Source organism: Tyto alba, unplaced genomic scaffold (assembly GCF_018691265.1).
Source record: "Tyto alba isolate M040663 unplaced genomic scaffold, T.alba_DEE_v4.0 Super-Scaffold_30, whole genome shotgun sequence".
Taxonomy (NCBI): domain Eukaryota; kingdom Metazoa; phylum Chordata; class Aves; order Strigiformes; family Tytonidae; genus Tyto; species Tyto alba.
This window is the reverse complement of record NW_024881305.1, coordinates 450,489-475,489: the sequence shown is the minus strand read 5'-3', so window position 1 is coordinate 475,489 and position 25,001 is coordinate 450,489.

The following is a 25,001-nucleotide window of genomic DNA, read 5'->3' as shown; positions in this document are numbered from 1 at the left end:
GAAGCCAGCAGCTTGCAAGATGTTCTCCCCTGGATTCAGGTCAGCAGCTCCAGCTTGACGCTGAACTCAGTGGCCCTGAGTCAGCAGGGTGACACAGCTATATCCCCCACGTGTGGCAGCTTGACAAGTGAAGTGAGGCCGGCCGCTCACCAGCACCGAGGAGGTGGTGATGCAGCAGTAATTGCAGCCTGGTGCTGATGGCACTCATGACTGTAGGTGGGTGATATCTTTCTGCTGCTCACAGCTTCGGGCAATTGCTGAGGAGCTGGCAAGGCAGACTGCTTGGTTGGCAGATGTCACAAGTCTGACAGAGTTTGGGCCACTGTCTCTTGGGAAAAGTATTGAGCTCCAGGGAACCCTTTTGCGGATGTCTGGGGCTTGTGTCTGAAGCAGACCCCTAACCCCTCTGTCCATGTCTTTGACAGGATGGCCGCAGGCATGGTCTGCTGCCTGCCATGTCCTGATCACCACGCTGGGAACTTCCCCACTTGCTCCACTCAGTCAGATGCACCACCTGGGAACAGAGCCAACCCTGGACCTTGCACCCTTGTGAGCCGCGGAGAGCAAGGCCACAGCACCAGGCCATGGGATCCTGGAGCCCCCAGGTTGGGGATACACCAAATGCAGCAGTGGGATGCTGCAAGCACATCCAGGATGGGAAGAAAGACTCCCTGGGACATTCTTTGACTTCTACTGTTGCTGAGGAGCACTCCTAGACTGGGTGGTTCCTGCTAGGTGCTGTACAGGCGGAGGGGGTATGTTCAGGCTGCAGGGCAGTGTGCCACAGGCATATTTCCCATGGGGATCCCAGCCACTGGTGCTGGGGAAACTTTAGTCCCATCGGCCTGAAAGTAGAGAAGTAGAGTTGAAGTTTCTTTTTCCTAAAACACCTGACATCTCCATCTCCAAACTGCAGGAGAAGAGTTACACACCATGGTCTATGGGAGGAGGATGGTGTTTTGTCACCAGCCACCTGGGCTGCAATTACCCCAGCATGGGAGAGGTGAAAAGCTGGACTACAGGATGAAGAGCAGATGTCCAGGACTGGCCACAATCGCAGAACACTCCTGGGGACTCTTCATACTTGGGGCAGATGGTCCCTTGGTCCTACAATGGTGTCTTAACTCTGTTGTCCTGATCGTGGCTGTGCAGGTGAGCTCAGAGGGCAGGTCTCTCCCTCCTTGCTGGGACACTCAGAAAATAAAACATTTTCTCTGATCAGACTGTGTGTGAGCAATCCTGGGGCTGCCAGCAGAGAGCAAAGGCAGAGCAGGTAAGAGAGAGAGTAGGATGCAAATGGTGATACTCCATGAGCATATGTGGCAAAGCACTGGAGCATTTCCAGCACCTCAGGACCTCACATCCCTTTATCTGCAAGGTGCTGAGAGAGCTCCCAAAGAAGGGAGCAGGAAGCAGAGAGCCAGCACCGAGAAGAGCTAGCAGGACACAGCCAGGGTTCTCCTGCCCTGTGTGCCTAGGCTCCTGAAAACCCATGGCTGTGGGCCTAGGAAACCCATGAAATGTAGGAATATCTGGGGCCATTGCCCCACTCCCAGCACTTGCTGCAACCTGGCAGATAAGCTACCATGGGCAGGTATTTGAGCTAGCAGGGTGTCAGGCTCCAGGGCTGACGAAGGAGCAGGCTGCCAGGCAGGTGGTAACACTGCCAGACAGTGAAGGACACTCCTGCCTGTGGACAGTGGCATCAACCCGTCAGACACTTGTGCAAAAAGCTGCATTTGAGGATGTCCTTTCCCTCTACGTGGAGTACATAGGGCTCTGTTTTCACCGGGACGGGGCAGTAGCCAATTGCACCCAATGTGCTGGATTTAGAAATAACGTTGAGAAAAGTGGTTGGAAGATTTTAATAGGATATTTTCCAAAAGAAGCAAGGAGGGACATCATTGAAATTACCTTTTAACATAGAATTGCCCTTTAAAAGGTCTTAAAAACCCACTTGGTCAAACCAAACCTCACTTGAAGATTTTTTTGCTAATTTGCTGGGCACTCAACAAATCCTTGGACTAGATTTAGGCCTCTTAAATCTCTGCTTTTTGTACAGAGTGGCCTTCTTTAGCCTTGCAGTAGCACAAATGGTCCTTTATCAAATAGTAAGACTATTTATGTGGGTTTCAGTGGATCACAGGTTGAACCAAGAACTGGTGAGCACAAAGCAAGGATCTTGGCAGGATCATAGTATAGACTGTAACCAAGATGATAAAATTGGCTGAAGCGTGGATGGAAACATCCCAATGCGAAAGAACCCCGAAAAACTCCAGGGATTATGTGAATAGCCTGTATCAATAACCATCAGTGGAAGAGACCACAGGTAAACTGATAAACACTGAGAAATGCAGTGTTCACACTGAGCCCAGGAGGCCTGCACTCTTGTAACAGGAGGATGATGCCAGCAACCACCCTGTGTCTTCCTCCTATCCCAACACTTTGACAGTTAGCAGGAAAAAAAGACACCCAAAAGGAGGTCGAACAGACAGCTCTGCCTGAGTCTCGTGAAGGGTGGAGTAAGGTTTAGAGGGGAAAGATCCTGCAATACTAACTGTTGCTGCCTGTCCAAAACCTGCCCAAAATCTAGTTTGTTATTGCCATTTGAGAGGATCCCACGCAGTGAGGACTTGACTTGGCACCCCTGTCCTCTGTGTCTCAGCCTGAAGATCTGGCCATGCCCCTTGTGCAAACACCTCAGGGTGGGGGCGGCTGTGAGGGTGAGAGGCATCAGCAAGAAGCTGAGAGTCTGAGTCAGTTTTGTTTAAAATATAAATCCCGTCATCAAGGTCTGGAACATAGTTTTGTTACGTGCTCAGGAGTAAGTCATTGCTTCTGCTTTTCCTCTCCCATCTCTACCAGCCATTTGATCAGTGCCGTGGCCCTTGTTAGCACGTCAGTAGTTCATTGGAGACAATTCCTGCTTCGAGGTAGAGTTTCAGTCCCAAACGGTTCCTGGCACTTGGGTACAGGTCTGCTATTTCCACTGTCCAATGTGTGTTTTAGCGTATGATGCCTTTCTCTGCCCATCTCATCTCCTCTGCCATTGACAGAGACACCTCTGGTCCCTAACCCAAACATATGTTTGGGCATCTCTTTTTATGGCTTTGTTTAAATGGCTATTTGCTGAAATTACTTCTCTCCTTTCCCTATCATTATTTTCTCACTTCTCTTCTGTCCTTTATTCAAGGATGCAAGTTTTCTGATCTCAGCCTGGAGGATGGATGGACCCTTCAGCACCCACTGGTCTTTTCCCACTCCATTACTGAAAACTGACAAGGAGCATTAAATTCTGGGTGCCAGCCACTCGGTGTTTCTGAGGTCTCCTTGGAATCTGCTTTGGAGAGATGCTGAGCCTGGGACATCTACATGGGATCATGCTGACCAGTCACGGAAAGGGAATCAGGTCTCAGTAGCCACATGCCCAGCCAGCCCAAGGTCAACACAGTGGCACAACACCCAGAGGGTACACATGGCAGCGGCTTGTTGGCTCCTGGGGGAGCTGTGAGTGGGAAGAGCAGTGCCCAGACACAGAGGGGGAACCTTCTCTTCACAGAAGAGCAAGGAGCCCTGCAAGATTCACCTGCTGTGGCTCCAAACCTCAGCCCATGATGGCACCCACTCTTCTCCCTCCCCCTTTTCTCAATCCCAAACACCTTTCTGACCTTGGGTGGCAGAGTCCTGCTAGCCTGCTGTGCCAGGAAGAGGAGCTGAGCCCTAACCCATTGCTGGGCAGGTGTGAGTGGTATCTGCAAACCCATGAGTCAGCTTGCAGGAATGCAGTCGAGATGGGGTGTCAGGGGAAGGACAACAACCTGACCCACAGTGCCAGGGGATCCCTGAGTCTGTGGGTGATCTCTTTCCCTGTAGGGTGACATGATCACAAGCCCTCATGCCCACACCTGACCCTTGCTGTGATACACACACTGCCTTGGCTGGGGCAGTGGTACCCTTTCCCTACCAACCACAGTTCCCTATCAACCAGTTCCCTATCAACCACAGTTCCCTATCAACCACAGTTCCTTGCATTGGGGATGACACAGCAGGGGTATTCTCCTGGGTGAAACTGTCCAGCCACAGACATGCTGGGTTCCAGCAGAGTTAGGGTGTTTGGCAGTACAGATCCTCTCTCAAGCATTATTATGTGTCTGGGCAGGTTTGAGCACTGCACAACACCAGCCATTGCCCTCTGCAGCACAATTTCCAGCTGGCAGCCACTGTGGTGGCTCTTTGGAGGTCTCCAGGACTTCACAAGGGCCCTACCTTTGTGGGATCCAACCTTACCCTCCAAGAGTGTGTTCCTAGCAGCTGCTGGAAGCAGCAGCATCAGCCTGGCCAGAACATCTTCAATTCCTCAGCTCCCAAGCAACTGTGCTGGGCAAATGCATCTCAGTTCCAGGAATACACCTAGTCAAGTCACCAGGAGGTGTTGCAGAGACTGAATATACGCCAATACTACTGGCACCTCAGCCCCTCACAACCTGGGTGTGGACCAGCCCTTGAAAGGCCCTCCAAGGCCATGCCAGCAGGGTGCAGGCTGGGGCTTGTGCTTCCACTTCAGGACTACCTGGCCCCTGGGCCAGGCACACCATATGGTGTTAATGTAGTAAAATTCCTTGGGGAACTGGATTTTTATTTTAAACCAAACCGAGTCTCTCACATTTCCTCTCTCCCAATTCCACTCATCCCCACACTCACACAAGGGTTCAGTGTGCAGTATCGAGTACGAGGGATGCTAGCAGCTGGGTCTTCACGGTATCTCATAGGCTCCTCTTTACTGGCTACAGCAAACTGATGACAACAGGTCTTTTATACCCTTTAGGAATCAATCATTTTCACAGCAGCTTATTTAGCCTCTGATCCTTGCACACATCACCCTCCAAGAGCCTCAGGCAGGTCTGTTTGCCCTTTGTCTGGGATCCCTTGTTGTGGGTGTCTTTACAGGTGCCATCATGGTGTTGGAAGAGGAGAAAGATGTAAGGGATGTATTTGTATCTTATTGCCATCCTTCTGCTATCAAAGCACAGGTTTTCTGCTGGTGAGTCATCTACACCCAGGCCTTATCAAAGCTCAGCCATCTGGGCTGATGCAAATACCAGATTCCTCAGCATCTGCCTGATTTTGATTGTGCCCCTGGTTATCAGTGCAGGCCATTCTCATAATTTCCTCTTTAGGGTTTCTTCTGGTGCTTTCACACCTGGACATTCCCACACACACTTTCTCCAGCCCAGTCTTAGCATATCTGTTACACAGCTCTACAAGCAGGACAACAAACCTAGTCCAAAATGTTATTCTGATGACCATAACGATGTCTTGGATAGGAAAACGAGTGGCACAAAACCTGCAACAATAGTTACGTGCAAAAAGAAGGACACTATTAAAATTAAGAAACTGAGAGAATGAGCAAATTAAGAAATTAAAAGTAACAACTGAAAGAGTAAAACATTGGATGTTATATAAATATGATACTGGAGGCACAGAGTAAATGTACACTGTCTGTCCAAAGAGATTCTAGCAGTATTATAACAAATGTTTTTAAAAAGCAAGTGTGGGAGCCTGCTGGAAGTAAAGTGATGTATTTGAATAAGCTATAGCCATGTCCAAACAATGCAAGCAGCAAAGATTGTAAACCTGGGCAATTGAAATGTAAAACCACAGTAAGGTGAGCCAAATTGTTTTTTGAGGAACAATTTGCTAAAGGCACAACAACTAACTTTCAAATTTTTTTTTAAGTACACAAAAGATGGTTGCCTGCCAAAGAGGCTGGACTCAACAAAGAATGGAGTACAACAGGAGCACTCATGGAAGATAAGCTGTAAAGAGAAGTGAGATGAATCCCTCACATTGTCGTTCCCTGTAGAGGCACGCAGGGGCTTCCCAGGCTGGAGTCATTCTTAGCAGTGAAGAAGTTAGATGAGGTCCCTCAAATGAGGATGCTAGTAGAAGAAAATTTCATAATGTATTAGTTTACATGAATGGAGGGAAAAAATGCCAGGACTGGAGAAATGTCTTCACACAGTGGCTTCGGGAACTCACTGGTAGTGCTGATTACTAGGAGAGGATCCACAGCATGTGGTTTAGCAGTATGTTATGGGGAAGAGTGATTTTGTCAATGAACTTCTTTCTAAAGATTGAGTTCACCAGATGAGTCTCACAGGGATTCTTTCTGGAGCTGGTGCTGTTGATGGCATTAAAAGCTACAGAAAGACATCTGGTGACAAATGATTGCCAGTTAAGTCAGTACATGTCCGATAATGCCAAAGACAGAGCTTCGCAGGAAACCCCCTGTGAGGGTATAATGGAATGGGAAAGGACCTTTCTGTTATCATGTGCTATGCTAATTGACCTAGTGCCACAAAGGGAGATTCAACAACAAGGAGGGGAGGAACACGAGTGATGCCTCATACCCATTTCCTCCGACTTTGTACAGTGCCTTTCCCTACCCATGTGCTTTATGACCTGCTCCATGCTCTGCTGCACAGATGGAGCTGCTCCCTTACACTATTCTCCTAAGGAATCAGAGATATTGTTAAAAGCTCTCAGGACTGCAGCCAGGAATAATTCTCCACCTCTACTGCTTTGTTTTTCTCAGGCTCTGGGGCTTGCTCTGAGATCACAGAGTGGAACAGGAAAGATGGGGAACTGATGCTTAAAACCTGTCCCAGGCCCTGGGTGGCCGTTCCCAGCAGGCGGTGATCCCCAGGAAGGGACATCTTCAGCATCCCAAATCCACATGCACTGGGGATAAGTGTGCCCAGGCTTGCCTCCAACAGACCACGCACCCATGGGGCGAGCCAACTGTGGCCAGCTCTTGCCACAGGAGCTGGCCCCCCCAGGAGACCCCACCACCCCACGGGCAGCCTGCTCCATGCACTACCAGCCAGGCACAGGGGACCGGGGCAGCCTCAGGGTGCCGTCTCCACGCCGTGGGCAGGGGCTGGGGACGTGTGAGGGGTGGGGACAGGAGCCTTCCAGCCTCCTAGGGGTTGGGGGGTCCCTGCGAGTCAGGGCACTGGGCTCAGCCCTGACACCAGGCCCTGTCCCAGGCGGCAACGCAGCAGCCAGCACGGAACCAGCCATGAACACCAGTCGGCCCTCAGGAGGGACCCAGGCAGCCAATCAGAGCCAAGGTCTCACCAATAATCCCTCAGGAGAGGCCCAAAGGGCCAATGAGAGGCTGCCTGCTGCTGCCGCACCTATGGGAGTGGCAGCTGTGCTCTGATTGGCCCTGGGAGCCACTGTCTGCTGTGCTGGAGCCGACCAGAAGTGACCGCTAATAAAGGGTTAATTGGGGATCAGAATTTCCTGTTGCTGTAAAAAAAAAAAAAAAAAAAAAAAAAAAAGCCAGAATCACTGAAACTGAAATGACTGGGCTGTGCCATACCTGGAGCCTGGAGGTGTCTGGGTGTCACCTCCCGCCCAACCCAAAGGTGGCTCTGGTGGAACTCTGGCCCTGGACACGGGGAGGCACGGAGACACCTCCCCACCAGACAGCCATGAGTTTTCTAAAGTGGAGATCAGAGGAAGGTTGAGGTTGGAGGCACCTCTGGAGATCACCTAGTCCAACATGCCTGCTCAGAGCAGGGGCAGCTAGAGGAGGTTGCCCAGGACCGTGCCCACATGATGTCTCCACAACTTCTCTGGATAAGCCCTTCCAGGGTTTTCTCCACTTGTGGGCATGGTGGGCTTTGTGCCATGTAAAGCCATGAGCTACTTCGGAGCAGGTAAATCTCTGGCTTCTCAAGGGATGGGTGGTGGACCTCTGTGCCCCCCCATGTTGAGTTGCCCCGTGTAGGTGCGAGATGATGCAGCACACACTGCCTTCTCCCAGAAGTCATGGGCTGCCAAGATGCTCCAGTGAGATCTCCGTGCGGGAGCACCCCTGCCACTGCACAATGGGTGAACAGCGCTCCGTCACCCACCACCAGAGCTTGGATGAGGAGCAGGATGGGGCAGAGGCTCTCCCAAGCCAGGGTGAGACTGTAGGTGAGGAGCACTCATCTGTGGCAAAGAGCTGCAGCCTTGGCTGCTGACTCACAGGCTGAGAGAGGGCAGGTCCCTGTCCTGCTCCCCCAGCTGTGGAACTACAGAAATTCCTCCTGGCTCTGGTTTTTGCAGAGCATGACGGGGCAGTGAGCAAAGGGAGCTGGTTCAGAGAGGAGGAAAGGCATTTCGGAGATGGGAGGGCTCCACATCTGAGGGATCCTGCTGTTTGTAACCTCTGCTTCAGATCTCATGGGGCTTTTCATTTTTTGTGGCCAATGTACCATGCTATCCGCCATATCAGGGAACTGACATATCACCAGGGTCTGGACTGGAGTCTGAAAGGGACTGCGCTGTCTCCGAGGAGATTATTCCTGGTTGCCATAGAAACTAGTTTGTGGGTTTTTTTTGTGCCCCCCGTCTCTCACTTCTCTGGATACAATAATTGAAATAAAACTTTATTTCAGTCTCTGGAGCTTGCTGGAGGGATGGGTGTATCCCAGTGGGTGCCATCTGCTGGAGCCCACCAAGGTGCTGCCGACTGGGCAAGTCCATGGCAGGTACTCACAGGGTAATGAGAAGTGGTCGGGGAAGGGCAAGGTACCAAACGAGGGCCGTTGCTAAACAAGGACTGCAAGAAGAAGAGGCTCAGGTCTGCGTCCCCAACCACCGCATGTGCTGCCATGGCCACCTGCTACTCAGCACCGGGAGCGGGGGTTAAGCATAGGTCCCCGTGGGGAAGGAGCCCACCCCACCCCCTGCCCTGCTCCCCATACGCCTGTTGGTGCACGTCCCAGTGCCTCTGTGTCGCAGGATGGTGGCAGCCCGGGGACACAGGGCAGTCGACAGTCACATTGTCATCTGCTCCTGCCCGCCGTCCCAGGGGAGAGGCTGCAGACAGGAGAGTCACAGGAGTGGGGAAACAGGAGCAGCAAAGGACCTGCCAGCTTCGTTTCTGATTTACAGGCATGAGTGGCCCCTGGATGTGCCATGTAGTGCTTCCCCCACCTCCTCGGACACCCTCGGACCCCAGGCAAGGGGTCAATACTTTTATTTATTTATTTATCTTGCATTAGCCAGAAACCTGCCAGGTCCTGCTGCAGTGGGAAGGCTGTGGGTCAGCCCACCCAAGGGAGAGCCACCACAGGCTGGCGCTGGGAGAAGAGGAAGGGGTGGCAGGCTGGGCTGGATGCGCGTTTGGGGACCCATCCCTGAGAAGCAGCCGATGCAAAACCTGCTGTGCCCATGGGTGCACACACCCTGCAGGCAGATATTCCTGGCATGGGGTGGGTGAAGACATTTCTCTTTCGTGTGTAGGCCCTGCCCTCTCTGATGCTCCTGTCGTGGAGCTGGGGCAGTGGATCGGCCGGGGTGAATGCTCAGGCACTGGAGGGGAAGGGCAAATGTTCGGCAGGAGCCCAGAGGGCAGCAGGGGTGGCCAAGCCCTCCCCAGGCAGCCAGAGCAAGTATCAAGAATGATGTCCAGCCGTGTCACTGCACAGCCACCGCTCGCCGGCCACCTCCTTGGCCCTGCCATGCTGGAGGAACCTCATCCCCAGCAGGAGTGTCCAGCTGCCCTCCTTGCCCCGCCATCTCTGCTGCCAGGCTGGGGACACCAGTTTCTTCCTGCTGCCTGTAATGCAAGCTCCTGTCAGCCTGAACCTGGTTCGGTAACCAAGCAATAAATATCCCAGGGACAATGCAACGATACAGGTTCCTTCTCAGCCATTGGCGCTGGGAACTGACGTGAATCACATGAGGGAAACCACCCATCAAAGAGGCCAGCAGGAGACGAGCTCACGAGTGGTTTTCTCTGGAGGACCCAGCCTTGCCCACAGCCAAACTGGGTTAACTGGGAACTGCGTTCTGAGGTTAACTACTGAAAGCAGTTCATTTAAGTGGCATGACAAATGGTCCTGACTGGCCAGGTGCAAGCAGAATGATGGCGTTGCTCAGTGGTGCCCCATATTCAGTATGGCAGGGATCAGTGTGGACCTGATGAAAGCACCTGAGATCTCCACTGATGGTTCCAGGACCTCTTTTCTGGGGGTCCCCTTGTGCCAGGCACTCCTGCCCATGCTACAGCAGGCATTTCCAGTTGCAGTGGGTTGCAGGTGTATTGGTGACCCTTGCTGTCGTTTGTTCATCCCCAGAAGTGCTGCAGCACCTACAGAAGAACCCAGGGATCTGGGCCACCACCTGACACCTTCCTTTCCAGATCACTGTGGAAAGAAATGTTGGTGTTTCTGCTTCTGGTGAGCATTTCCCGTCTCAAACTCCACAAGAAGCTGAAATGAAATAAAACATCATTTGGATCGGTTGTCCTTGGCTTTCCTCTAGGGGTATTTTTCAAAACAGCACGTTTTGCCCTGAAACCATCCGTAAAAAGGGACTTGCCCCTCACTATCTGTGTCCTGCCCATCCGGGACACATAACCTGGTATCTGGCAGAAGGTAGCCGGGTGTTTGGGTACACTGGTTAGCAAATGGCGTAAGGAAAGCAGGGGAATTTCTGTCTCTCTCCCTGGGATGACACCATGTGGCTATAAATACTGCAAAGCGCCGCCACCTCGCTGCGGGCTGGGGCCGTGTCTCAGGGCACCCGGCTGTTCTTGGCTGCCCCGGGAGCAGCTCCCCGGCCTCGCCACGGCGCAGCATGTTCCCCCCGGGGCAGGTTCCTCACCTGGCTGCCATCAGCCCGCGTGGGGTGCGGACACGGGCCCTGCTCTGCCCTGGGGGACCCGCTTCGGGGCTGGGGGGTGCGGGCTGCCCGGGGGCCTGGTAAACACATTGCGAAATGCTGGGTTTGGCGGAGCAGCCTCACACACACGCTCACACGCTCACACACACTCCCCGACAGTGCAGCTGAGTCATTCCGTGCTCCACGCTCCTCTTGCCGTCCCTGCTCAGTGCTCAGCCAGCCTGCTCTCTCCTCTGCACGGTGGAACCCACAGGGGTCCCTGCCTGTGGGCAGCACAGCCCGGCGCAGGGACCTGGCTCCTCCACGGCACCGCCTGACAATGGCAGTGAGTCACAACCTCTACCCTGCCTCAGTTTCCCCACCCATGGTAGAAGGTCTCCCGGGTAGGAGGCAGCTGACTCAGTTTACCGGTAGCCTGCGAGAGAGCAAACATGTCAGACACATCCTCTGCAGGGGTTGAACACGTCATGCACTACACCTGTGTCAGGAGAGCAGCTTCCCAGGGCGGGTCTCAGAGCTGGGAATGGTTTTTCCACCCTGTAAAATACACTCTTCCCCGGTACCCCCAGGATGTGCACCCAGTGCCAGCCAAAGCTGCTGGGAGATTGAAAAGCCTCTTACCAAGGCACAGAGAGAATGCAGCTCACGAAGCAAGGACCGGATTAAACAAAGGAAGGCACACTGCCTGCTCTGCCTGGAGAGTTTGGCTCTGCTGCTCGGAACTGTCAGGCACCGTCTCCCTAGCAGCAGCACACAGCTGGCCCCACATCTCCTTCATCACTGGGGGCCAGGCCAGGACTGGTGGTGCGTGACCCCCAGGACCACTTTTCACCACCTCCAAAAAGAGCCAGCTGTACCAAGGTCATGTGAAGGAGGACTTTAGCTTCTCTCCACTTGCTCTGAAGTGATGCAGTTCCCGGGCATGGAAACAAGCCACCACAGCAGCATGCCAGGATGGTGCTGCCACCCACCTGGTGCAGCGTGACACCAGGATCCATGGCACAGGGCACTGGGCTGGCTACAAGCACCTGGGGAGGTCCCCAAAGCTGTCCCCGTCCCAGCTGCTCCAAGACCCCAGCCGTGGCTCTGCTCCACAGCACCCATGGGCAGGAGGAGAGGCAGGGTCTGGTGGTGAGCCAGGCTGGACCCCCCAAGCTGGTGGCTGTGGAGCAGGTGCCAGGGCTCATCCCTGCCCCTTGTGCAACTTCTGGGGCAGCCTGGGCGCAGCACAATGCAGGCTGCCAGCGCTGGGTTTTGGGGGGAAGGCGTGAGCAGCCTCTGAAGGCAGCAATGGGGCTCAGCTCTTGGCTCCCCGCCCCCACCACCTGGCAGCGCCTGGGGAGGTTCAAGCTGAGTTAGGGGAGCAGGGATGGGGAAAGCCACCAGCTCACTTCTACGTGCCCAGAGATGGGGCAGGCATATCTCACAAGCTCGGAGGAGTGGAGACGATGGGCAGGCTTATCTGCCAGGGCTACCAGGCTGTTCTGTCTCAGGCAGGTAAAGCCCACAGCCCTGTCCTCCTCTCCTTTACTGGTTTGATTGCCATGGGGATCTCCCCATCCTCTGGCTACTGCGCTGCAGGCTAGCTGTGGAGTGCAGCCATACTCTGCATACACTGGTGTGTATCACCCCAGGTGCTTTCATCTGCTGCTTTTCCCAGTGTGGGGCTGCCCCGTGGCTGTGACTAGCCTTGCTGAGCATGAGCTATGCTGCCTGAGACTGAACAAGATGCCCGTCAGCTTGGAAACCTCCTCCAGACTGGGTGCTCAGTGCTGGAAGATGCCCTGGAGCAAGCTTCCTTCAGCAGCCACAAGATCTAAATCTGGTGTCAACACAAAGTTGGGGTTTCCTTAAACTCCTCTCACTCAGGAGCTGGTAATACTGGAACAGCAATAACATCTGGAGAGATGGTAACACAGCAAAGGTGCCAGACCGGGCTCTGCTCCAGGTGTTCTGAGCTCCCTTGTCTGGCTTTCCCTGCTCGCCTCCATGCCGTGCCCCCAGTATTCAGCATCAGATGTGTAGCAGAGCTCTGTTACACTCAGAGATGCATCTCCAGCTCAAGCCAACTTAGCTTGCCCTCAGGGACCAGCACCAGTCCTGTCACCTGGGCACATATGATTAGTCACCTGCAAAATAACCAACAGCTGGAGGGTGCCAGTGGCAGAGACCTGTGCTCAGGCTGGCACAGCCAGGACCAGCCACCATGTGACAGAGCCTCTTGGGCTACGGGGCCAGTGGGCGGGAGCTACAGGCAAGGAGAGCCTGGGCTAGCTGTTCCTCAAGTCTCTTAGCATCTACCACTCCAGGAAGCAGCTAAAAATCTCATGGTGCCCCTGGGCAGCTTATATTCCAGCCCACCCTTCTGCCTAGCAAACAGCACCAAGAACTGCTTGTACCTACAGCTCACCCTTAATGTCCTCCAGAGACACCTGAATGATCTCATGCCATGTCTCAAGGTGGGCCTGCCCTTTTTCTTCTTTGGACCGTTTGCTGGGGCTTTAAAATGTCACTGCTTATGCTACAAGTGCAATCCGGCCATCTCAGCCATGCTTGTCCTGATGCCACCGCGCATGCTGTGTCTGTGCTCTTCCATGCCCCATCTACTTCTAATACATCACTCAAGACTTGGGACCACGGAGGCACAAGCTCCCATGGTCTCAGGCACAAAAAAAAAAATCTCACTCACAGTTTTGCCCCATTCTGTAGACCTTCTGCTCCACCATGGACTGTGCAGGTCTGTGGAGAGCTGGAGCTGCACCAAAGAGGTCAGGCAGCCTACATGACTGAGGGTGTCCAGACCACATCCCCCCCACACCCCTGTGAAGTTTGACTCTTGGGAGCTTGGACTTGGATTACGTGAGTCTTTGGATGTGGTCAGGACAGGCAGGCTGGCTCAGGGGAGAGATTTACTTCAGCCAGTTCCAGGCTGTCTGCTATATGCAGGGGTCAGACCCTGCAGTGTGGGCTGCCTGAAGCCAGACAGTCAGGCAGAAGACTGAAGGAGGACGAAGGAGAAGCTCTTAGGGTGGGTTAAGCAAGACCTGGCAGAGAGAAGAGAGCGAGGAGAACTTGTGGAGTCCTTTCAATGAGAACCTATGGAGAAAGAGTATGACTTGTATAAGCTAATCCTGTTCTCCATGCATCCATCCCTGCAGAGAGCACACAGAGCCAGGAGAACATGCAAACACCTGCAAGCAACTTGGGGACACAGCTGCATGCAGGCTCCCACCCATTAAGGCATGTACACAGAGGCATATGAATCCATGTGCATGCCAAAATGGACATACAGCACCTGCAGCTCCAGACACGCATGGACAGCTTCATGTCTGTTCTGACACGGTCTCAGCTGGATCTCAACCTCCAGCAGAAAAGATCCCCTCCTTCAGGAATGTCTCATGTGAAATGTGGGCTGGGACATCTGTACTGAGCCAGCAGAACAATGACTTGGCGCAAACTGCCACGTGTGGCAGGGCTTGATTTGCCCACAGGCTCCCTTCATAACACCTCTGCATGTACCAGGCTTGGGCGCAGGACATCTGTCAGACCACCATGGCCTGACCACAGAGTGGGCACCGACTGGGAGCAGCCACCGGGAACTGGTGCCTATCTGGCCAGGCTGCAGGTACGAGTGGAAGATGCTGCAGGGAGCATGGTGGACCTTTTACCATCCAGGAGGTATACAGGGATCCGGCCTGATGCACCTCAGCAGTGCTTAGGGGAGGCAAAGAGCTGCTGCAAATCTGCTCACCTGCAGTAGACCTTTCATACTTCTGTTTTGGTGGGGCAGCTGGGAGCATCCTTGCCTCGGGGGCTGCTGCACGGATGTACAATCAAAGGGCAAGAGGGGTTGTAGCTGCATATGGGCACCGGGTTTTAAACAGGGTGAGTTGCCCTCCAGCTTGCTTATGGAATAAAGTAGCTCTCAGGCAGCAAGGACACGCGAGTTTTGGCACCACTGAGGCTCTTGGCTCCTTGCCTGGGTGGGTGCCAGCAGTGCCTACACACTGCTGGATCCTCAGGGTGCTGGGACTGGGTCAGGAGGCCAGTGGCACCCACGGGCAGCCGGCACCCAGGCGGGTGTTGCTGTGTGGAGAGTAGGAAAGGGTTAGTGCTCCTGGTGATACCTGCATCCAGGTATGCGAGGTATGTGCTGGCACAAGCACACCAGGCTCTGCAGGGGAGAGCCCTCCTTCGCTCTGGCTGGGTTGCCTGGAGATAGCTCTGCCAGAGCATGGTAGGGAAAGGGAGGGGACGTGGTGTGTGGAAACGGGCCCCCATATCCCATGCCCTGCTGATGACAACAGCTTCGTGGGGCCAGCCAGAGAGGTTGGATGCTGGCTTTAGTTCATGCTCTGCTCCTTGGGGAATTTACCTGGCAAACGAACAGGTGTCCCCACTCCACCACCCCTGCACAGCTCGGATTTGTTTTGCAAAACCAGATGGCATCCAGCACAAGGAGAGGGCAACAAACGCACCCAGAAACCACACACAAGGACACTGCTGGCTCTGTTCATATTATCCATGAATCGATCAACCGGTCAGTCACCATGACCACGGTCTCCACAGCAGCTGCTGCCTTAGGATCTGTGTGCTCCGGCTTCAAAATGCCCCATCCCACAGGATTTGCCAAGCCTCTGTGGGTACTGGTGAGAGGTGGGCTGGTATACGACAGTGGAGCCAGTTGCTGCTGGAATATGGAAGATAGAGGCTAATGCTGCTGGCTTCCTCAGGGACAACTTGTTTCCTTCCTCGGGATGAGAACAGCCACAAGATACTTGGCTCCATCATGGTGTATGGGGATGATAAGCATCATCCAAACACAGCCCAAAGGTATCAGATTGGACCCAGACATGTCCCCAGTGTGTGTCCCCAGAGCACTTGTGGGGATATCCTGTTCCCCAGGGATGAGACCTCAGAGCTCATCAAGTCAAAATCTTGCCCTGTTCACCAGCAAAACTGACTGTCACAACCAAGGGAACCTGCAAGACTGGTCCCTGTGCCTGCTGCTGGAGAACAATGTGTTGTTTTGACAAAGGCAAATGCAAACCACAGCCTTCAGCAGCCCCATGCCAAGGTGGGACCTGTAGAAGGGTGGAGGTACAGAACTCCAGGGTAGGCAAGGGAGCCAGGCAGGTTGCAGCATGGAGATGAAGGGGAGATGAAGGTGCTCCTGCAGCTGGGGAAGGCTGCAGACCTGGAAAAGGCGCAGAATCAGACCATGTAGACCATGAAGATGCTGGTTTTTTTTCAGATGCTGTTTTTCCAGTTCAAAGTCCCAAAAGGGGACAAGGACCAACAGGGTGTTGAGAGGCTTCTCCTCCCCAAGTCTTTCTCTGTTCTTGGCCTTATCTGAAGGTGACCAGCTCCCAGGCTCTGTAGCAGGGCTGTCCAACTAGCAAAGTCCATATTGCCCTGAGAAATACAGGATTAGGGCTTTATCCCACTGCCTGAGGCACCAGCAGGGCACAGAGTCTGTGCATCCAGAGTGTAGAGCAGTGAGGGGCCCCAGGACAATGCCTAGAGTGCTGCTGTTTCAGAGGCAATGCCAGGAGATCTCTCCTCTGATGGCAGCATGCAGCAGAGGTGCCCACTCTGCAGTGCCCTGGCTCAGGGACCTGCTCCAGGAGCCCTGACGTGTCCTGCTCCCCATGGTGAGGTGTTGAGTGTCATGCACTGGGAGGCACAGAAACCCTCCATACACAGAACTCCCCCCCCCCCCCCGTCCATGTGCCTGGTTGCCCCATGCCAGAGGCTGGATTTGGGGTTAGCTGCTGGAGCTGGGGATGTGCAGGGGTTTCCCACAGGGGAGTAGGAAGATTTTATGGTACATCCTGGGGACAAAAGGCTCTCTCCTCAGACTATGCACTGGGGGGCATTTGACCTCCTGGCACTAAAACCCTCCCATTTCCCACGGGGAACGAGGATGCTGAACTGGGTGGGCTTCTCCCACTGCTGTCCTTCACTGTGTCACACACCCAGAGAAGGAGCTGACCCCGATTAGGGCTTGTACAGCAGTGCATCCTCCCTGTGTGGGTCCGCTCAGCACAGGGAGTGTCCGGCACGCACGGTGGCATAAAGAGCTCATTGTTCCCAGATGGAAATGATCATCCCGGTGACCTGGAAACACAGAGCAGCTCTGTCAGCAAAGCTATAGGGTTTCAAAGACTGAGATCAAAGGGCCCCCCAGGGTACGGCTCTGCCAGGCTTTCAGAGACACCTGTAATAAAGGACACCTCCTTCTAATTATTCTCATTTTGCCTGTGACAGCTGCTGGGGCTATGGGGCTCGGCGTTCGCTCAGGGAGCAGTGGCAGCAGCAGAGACATCATCCGTGCTGTGACGGGCACAGACAAAGGGCCGTTGTGGGGGGAAGGGGAGGCATGGGGAGCTTTGGCAGAGCAGCCTTACCCCCCCCCCCCCCCCTTTGCCTGCTGTGAGCCTTGGCCGTGCCCCTGCCCTCTCCCGTGTCCCTGGCTGAGCACCCTTCACTGCTCCCAGCACATCCCCTAGTGACGTTCCCCCTGCCCCTCTGCGAGGGCTGCGCTCTGGGGCTGCACAGCTGAGCAGGGTGAACTGGTGTCAGGTGAGGACATGACCCCTCCCAGAACAACCCGGTGGCCCCAGTGCTGTGCACTGGGAACCGGCTCCACTCCCTCTGCAGGACCCTGAAATCTCCTGGCGGCAGCTCCCCCAACTTCTTTCCGAAGCCTCTTATCTCCTGGACTTCAGACCCCACCGTTGTTATCTGCAGACACACCTCGTGCACACAGCTATCAGCCTGTGAACACACTGTATTTCTCTGTCTGCTTGAAATTGGCAGAGGTGGACCTGGAAATACCAATGCTCTTATGTAACCAGGCCATGTTCTCCAGGGCCACATCCCTCCAGTCTGGCAGAGATGCTGAGTCCCCTTGGCTGGTACCTACGAGGTACATCAGGGAGGGGTGAGAAGATATTTTGGACTCCCTTTTGAGAGGTATAAATGGATTCCAAAGTGCAAGGACAGACGTTTGCCTGTCCACAGGTCCAGCAGAGAGCAAAGCCTGCTGTGACACATGGGTGATGAGCGGGGTGTGTTCTCAGCAGGTCAGGCTCAGCAGGTGTTAGGAGGAGAACTAGGACTGTCTCTGACCTGGGACGTCATATGGGAAATTAGCACAGCTCCCCAGCAAATTGTTGTGCTAATTATAGGAGGAGGAGGTGATTAAATTGGCTCACAGGCTCCTACAGTCAAGGGTCAGCCAGGTCCTGAACTGGTACAGGGCCAGTTCTGACCGTGGGATGAAGGGTCCTGAGAATCCAAGTGTGTCCAGTCCCAGCATGGCCCTTTTTGGGGTCAAACAGACACTTTATCTCCCCAGGTGCTGCTGTCTTAGTGAAGGCAACCCTGCCAGGCAGGGCCCTATGGGACCAGGCCAACACATGTCAATCTCAGTTGGGGACATGAGACCCCGTCACTTCCACACCTGGTTTGAATTAGCTCATCCTTCTCCAGGCGGCGCTGGGGAGATGCTTCAGCCTTTCCCTTCCCTCCCCTCCGTCGGGGCAGCCAAAGGGAGCTGAGGGCAGAGGGGGCTGGGGGGTGCATCACCCCAGCCCCTCTGGCTGCAGATGTGGCACCAGCATGGGACATGCCTGGGGCTTAGAGAGAAGGGAAGGGCGTTGCATGCAGGGCGCAGGGACGCTGCCAGTGGGGCACAGGGTCGCTCCCCCACAGCAGATTCTGCTTCTCAGGACAGCACAGGAAGACAGCAATGACAGCATCAACCTTCCTTCCACTGGGGACTGTCCCTCTGCCGTCAGGAGCCACCAGTCTCTGTGGCCCTGGGAGCCTGGTCTGCCTGGCTGATGTGTCACAGTTTTAAATCTGCACTCTGTGAATGCAGCTTGGGGCCGAGCAAGGGGATGCTGCTGGGGCTGTGGCAGCCAGAGCTCCGGGGCTGAGGTCTCCCATGCCACGGGTCATGCAGCTCTCCTCTTGGGTCAAGCGACTCTTAAGCATACCCTGTGCACTGTGCTCTGAGATGTCTCAGGGAAGAGGCGAGGGGCTGTCAGTGCCCTGGAGTGCCATTAGCTCCAGCTGTGTCCCGGGAACACCCCAAACACTCCTCACTGCAGTGCGAGGCTGGGGGGCTGTGCCAGCCTCTGTTTACCCTCCTTTCTGATCCTTCTGACACAGCCATGTTTACCTTCACATGGCACCCAGTGCTGAGCAAACAGTGTATGGGGAGAGACAAGCCGCTGGCAGGGAGGGCCAGCGCTGGCTGTGTCCCCACTGTCACCTCCCTGTGCTCCTCCTGTTGCAGGCTTTGCAATAAAAATGCAAATCCAGTTTGAGCTGGGAGGCTGCAAGGTAGGGAGACGTAGTGAGAGATTCACAAGCCTTGCTTTCTGTGACGAAAAGTTCTGCTTTACCCTGCGGATGCTGACACCTCTATTGATAGTGGTGGCGATGACACGAGAATTTCTACATGGAAAAGTCAACTTACCATGACAGGGTGGGTGCCAGGAGGGAGCGTGCACCCTGAGCCCGGAGCAGCCTAGCTGTCCTGAACCTGTGCCATCCCTCCTCCATGCCATTGCTGTCCCAGGGACAAGGTCTCAGCCATGACAGGACTCTGAACTCTGCTTTCTGCTGCTAGTGTTGTTATCTCCTATTTGGTGGTTGCAGGCTCACAGTCAGCCAGGGCTAATAGCCAGGGAGAGCTCACAAGCACTCCAAGACCCAACCCCATGTCCTCGGCACTGCCAGCTCAGCCAGCAGCAGATGTATCAGGCTTGTCCCAGGCAAGTCCCCCCTGGGAAACTGCACTGATCAGACGGATGGGCTTGTTTGAACTGATTTCTCCAAGTCCATAAGGATAACCTGAAGACATCTACAGACCAAAGTCTGACAACGACAGAGCAGAACCACCCCAGTCTTCATCTGGAGTGAATTCAAGGCAGTAAAGTTATATTGGTTGGTGCTGGTGTCTTTTCCCAGCTGAAATGGGATGGTTGGTGTGCTCATTTATGTCACTTGTGCACTGTTTTAAGCCAGGCTGAAAGAAATCCAGTGCTATATCAGCAAAAGAACAAACAGCACAGATCTGCACCTGCAGAATGACCTGTAGGGTTACATGGGTTCGCCAGCTCCATGCAGGAGGGGTCCCAAACAGTATAGCTTGTTACAAGCACTATCTGGGTGTCCCGTGTGGTCATTACCCTCCTGTGGCCATTTCCAGGCCAGCCAAGTCCAGCACTGTGTGTGTGGACAAGGTTGGAGGTGGTCCAGGCTCGCTCAGGCCAACCTATCACCAGCATGAGCTGTGGCAGAGAAGCAGCTGCAGTAGGTTGGGATGCTCCTACAGCCTTCCCCTCCTTCACTGGAGCCGGTCCTAAAGCACTGCTGGCAACCAGCTTCTCCTGGTGATTAGCTTAAATCTCACCTGCTCGCACTGAACCTGTCCCAGCCTTGCTGGACACAAGGGACACGATGGTTGTGCTGTTGGGAGACCACCAGCCAAGCTGCAGCAAGACTGCTGAGCAGGACCGTATGCGCTCACACCATCACATCCTGTTGCTCGTCAGCACATGGCTTAAATCCTCCCACAGGACACCGAGCAGCTGGAGAGTTGGAGTGTTCCTAGAAGCATGCATTCTCCTCCACAGGTCACTAGCAGTGAAGAATGAGCACGTGCTGCTGAAACACCTCGGGCTCCCGTGGCACTGGAGAGGCAGCACCGGGTCTGTGGTCCAGTCTCAAAATTACCACACTTCCTAGATGGAGTCATATCTGGAGCTGTGATCAGCACAAGGCCGTGCAGGTGTGACTCTGCCAGGAACTCCCACAAGGATCTGAAAATGCTCCTTGATGGACAAGAGGCAGGACTGCTGTCCCGTCCCCACTGCTGGGAAGAAGGTGCCCAGGTGGACCAGACATGGGGTGACCAAGGAAGAAGCCACAGTGACACCATGGTTGGGGTGACACTTGCTGATGGAGGATAAATATGAACATCTCAGCAGCTTCCCTCCACAACCCCAGGTTTACACATAGGTATATGGTTCCCTTGATCAAACCTAGCACCTGACCTGCCCCCCAAAACACACAAACAGTCCTGTTTGCAGCTAGAGAGTGCCCTGTACCTTGGGTGGGGAGTGGGTTTTGCTGGCCAAGCTCATGCCACCAAAAGCTCTGCTGCTGCCAAGTTGGTGAGATTGAAGTCTTACAACAACCAAGACCTGTAGTTTGAGCCTTAGGTAGAAATAAAGCTCCTCTGGCCACAGGATAGCCTGAACCTGACCAAGACCCTCCCTTTTCCTAACTCCAGCCTCACTAATTTTGGTTCCTGTTCTCCTTCTCTGCCCACTGCCCCCAGTCCCAGGAGTAGAAGGATGCTGAGGGACATGGTATCAGGTGTCAGGAGAACCGTTTTGCTGCAGCCCAGCTGTATCTTTGTTATGGTCATGAGCCACAGGCAGGGAGGAGCTGCCCACTGTGGGCACAGCACTCCACAGGCTGGTCCAGGTGTGGGGTGACCTCCTGTCAGGGCTGGGGCAGATCCAGACAAGCCCTGAAGGGCTGGATGTGGTGTCTGCATCAGTTCTTGGCCACAGGACAGTGCGGCATGGACCTGCGGCTTGGGGTTTTGCTATCCTTCACTTCACCTTGCTGCCCTCTTCTCCTTCCTGAGCAGCCTGCCAGGGAGCTGGGGTGGGCCACCAGCTCTGGGCTGGGGACTGGGTGAGACCTGGGTGCTCTGAGACCCTCCCACCCTCGAGGTCATGTGTCCAGCCCCGGCTGGGGGGCACGGTGTGGGGTGCCTGGGTTTGGCCCTGGCAGGGGCCAGGGGCACAGGCACAGGGGAAGGCAAGCTGCCTGCAGGGCCCCGAGATACACGTTTTCCTTTCAAACAAGCTGTTAGCATTCATCACCATAAATAAATAAATACCAGGAGTCTGGCACTGGCCTGCTCCCAGCCATTACAAAGAGGCCAGTGTTTGCAGCCAGGCTCCTCCTCCGGTGCTGTCAGGGCTTGCTCATCCCTGGGGCCGCCTGGGTTTTGCAAAGTCAGGACATGGGCTGTTCTCCAGGGCTAGAGAGAGCAGGAGGCTGAGGGCAGAGCCCTTGGGATTGCCTGGGTGCTGAGGTGGAGCAGATCCTGGGGATGGGAGGGAGGTGGGGAATTTCAATGGCCAGACAGCCAGCAGCTGAGCCGAGCCCACTCCTTGGGAAGCACAATGACACAGGGAGTCACGGTGGCCAACCCAAGGTTGGGCTGTGAGTCAGCAGCATGGGTGACAAGGTGCAGGGCTGGGGACAAGCCTACAAACACCATGGCACATGTGGTGGCATTGGGCGAAACCTGCAAGGCGTCAGGGCTCCTGCCTGAGGGTGCTGTATGAGCTGCCCTGTTTCTGAAAGGACAGGAGTGAAGTTCAGAGGGTCCTGAAGCCCTTTCCCTCCCTGCAAGCCCGTCCTTTCTCTGGGGAATGGGAGCAGAGTGCTGCCTTCATCTGGGGTGGATATCTCATCCAGGCCCGTGTTAAAAGGGGTAAGCAGCTCTGCCACACTTGATAAAACCTGCTGTCTGCTGTCCAGGGGATGCACAGGCTCTGTGCTGGAGCAGAGAGCAGAAGGCAGATGAGCACGGTGCAAGAGCAGGACCACAGGGCTCCAGGCTGGGGGGCAAAAGGAGAGATTTCAAAATGGGGTTTGGTGTGGGGTCTCCATTGCCACTCTCAGTGTTGCTTTTTATTTCTGAGAGCAAAGGATATGCAGGCAAATTAGTTTCAGGAACAGTACATGTCTGAAAAGCAACAGAGCTCCCCAGAGCCTGCAGCCCTGGCCCCACAGCTGTGCTGCTGGCAGGGGGCTGCCCCAGCTCCACAGGGTCCCAGCCCTGTGGCAGGCCTGAGCCACAGCCAAGCACAGAGCCACCTCCACACCCAAAATTCCCTCTGCAGCTAAAAGACCTCCCAGAGCTGTCAGAGGAGCTGACACAGCACAGTACGGTGAGAGGCTGGGCCATGCCTGGCCTCCTGTGCACATCACTTCTGTCCTGGGGAGTTGCCTGCTCAGGCTGGTGAGGTGGTCTGGGGTCTTCTTGTGCTGTGCCCTGACGGCCCCTGCTGCAAGGCAGCTGGGTTGGGAAAGCAGAATGGCACCAAGGAACAAGTAACTGGTGCAGGGGACCACTACAGCTAAGCTGAGCTAAAAGCCTGGCCACCCTCAGCAGCCCTGGGAGACCCAGCAAGATTGCAAGGTTTCCAGATGCCCTGGAGATCTGGGTGAGTGCCGGGAACTTCCTGGCTTCCCACATCTCTGCCGGGAGTCCAGCCAGAAGGCGATGAACCCCGGGTCCACGTGCCCATTGCAGGGGCAGGCGAGCAGGAATGCAGTCCCAGCTGTTACAAACCCGCCAGGCACTTGGCTAGGGGGAATCCTCATTGCTAAAACATTTCAGTTTCACGTAAGTTGGTGGCGTTCTTTATTTGTCCCAGGGCAAAGGGTTTTGCTGTGTCCTCCCATCTACCCCCTGTGCCCCACTGCCGCTCTGCTCTCCTGGGATGACCTGGCTGAGGGAGGTGCAGTTCAGCCTGGGCGCTGGCAGAACCCACATCTGCCCTCGATGTAGTTCATGACCTCGCGTCTGTTTGCAAAATGAATGTCTGGGTGGTGCCGCACCCCTGGCTGACATGACGTCCTCCCTCCGCTCCATGCTCAGGGCCCCTGCCCACACGTACATGCAGCACACACACACACACACACACACACACACCCCTCCCACAACACAAACAGCACTGAGGTTACACCAGCACCGGGTCACTGCTGGTGGCGTGAGGCTGCAGGTGGGTCCCTCCACACATCAGGCCGGGCAGGGAGGGACCCAGGGACCAGCTCTGGCCCTGGCTCCATGGGGCATCATGCAGCTCAGCTGTGTCTGGCTGTGCCCGTGGGAGGAGGTCAGTCTTGCAGCTCTCCCAACCCCTCTCTCTTTCACACTGCTTACATGCCTGCCTCCCTGGGCTGGTGCCACGTGGGGTCACCTCTCCCCAGGGCATCCCCTTGCTCCCAACCAGCGTGGGTGCCCCCAGGCTCTGCTCTCCCCCTCATCCCCAGACCTTGGGGTCTGGATGCAGCTCTGTCTGATGAACTCACCCAGGCTCACAGGAGTGGGAGACAACTCTTTTGGCTATGGGAAAAGGTAGCACAAGGAGAAGTGAATGTACAACAGTGTCTGTGACCATATTTCAGCTGGAAAAGAGAAAATTTCCAAACAGAATCAGGGCAAGAAGCAGCTGCAATCGTTTCCCAGCAAGTGGCTGGAGCAAGAGCCAGACATGGTGTTATGGCAATGCTTGACCTGTCCACAAGAAGGGGGACCTGTGGGGTCTCTCACCCCCCAGAGGTCCCTGCTGGCCCCCTGCCCTGGGCTAGGGATGGAGCTAAGGGTAGCGTGGCCGTGGCCAGCCCGGCCCTTTGCTGGTGGCCGGCTGTGTGCTAGTTGCAGGGCAGGCTCTGCAGTCACAGGGCAGGCCTGGGGCAGCGTGGGCTTAGCGGACCCCAGGAGTATCCTCAGCTCTCACAGTACTTCACCAGTCGCTCCTCTGCAGGCCTTGGCTGAGACCAAATATTATCTGTACAGACCACATGTGGTGCCAGATTTCCAGCCCTGACTTGTCCAAGGGGACCCTCTGGGTCAGCAGCCAAGACCTCCTTCACACACAAACCACCAGCCCAAGAGGTAGAGCAGGGAGAGACATGGATAAGGTAACATTGTGGTACCCGGGATGCTCCTTCCCTCTCTTTCCCTTGTTTGTATTTTTTTTTTTTTTTTTTCCAGAGAAGAGCCCCGGGCTTGCTGAAACCTGCAGATATGTGCTCTGAGCTACCCTGCCTAGGGTTGGATCCCACCACCCATGTTGGTTTTGCACCCCAGGGGGACAAGATGGGTGTTTGCAGGTTCACTGTGTTTATGGGATCCCAAAAGCAAAAAGGGAGCACATAGGCACACAGAAAAGATGGGTGCCAGGGTGGGGAGAATGTGTGTACAGGGCTGGGGTGTGCATGACAGGAACGAGGGCTTTGTGTGGGCAGAGGGGGGTATATGGTGCAGGGGAAGATGTGACAGCACCACAGCCTCCCCAGTGGCTTGTGGGGTGGGCACAGGGTCTGCAGGGGCTGCGGCCGTGGCAGTGGGGAAAGCAGCTGGTGGAGATGAAGAGGAAGAACAGATTCCTGTGAAGCATCACCAGGTCTCCAAAGTGCCCAGCGGGTCCGATGCCTTGGGGTGGCAAATCAGAAGGGCTGCTGTGCCTGATCCCTGTGCC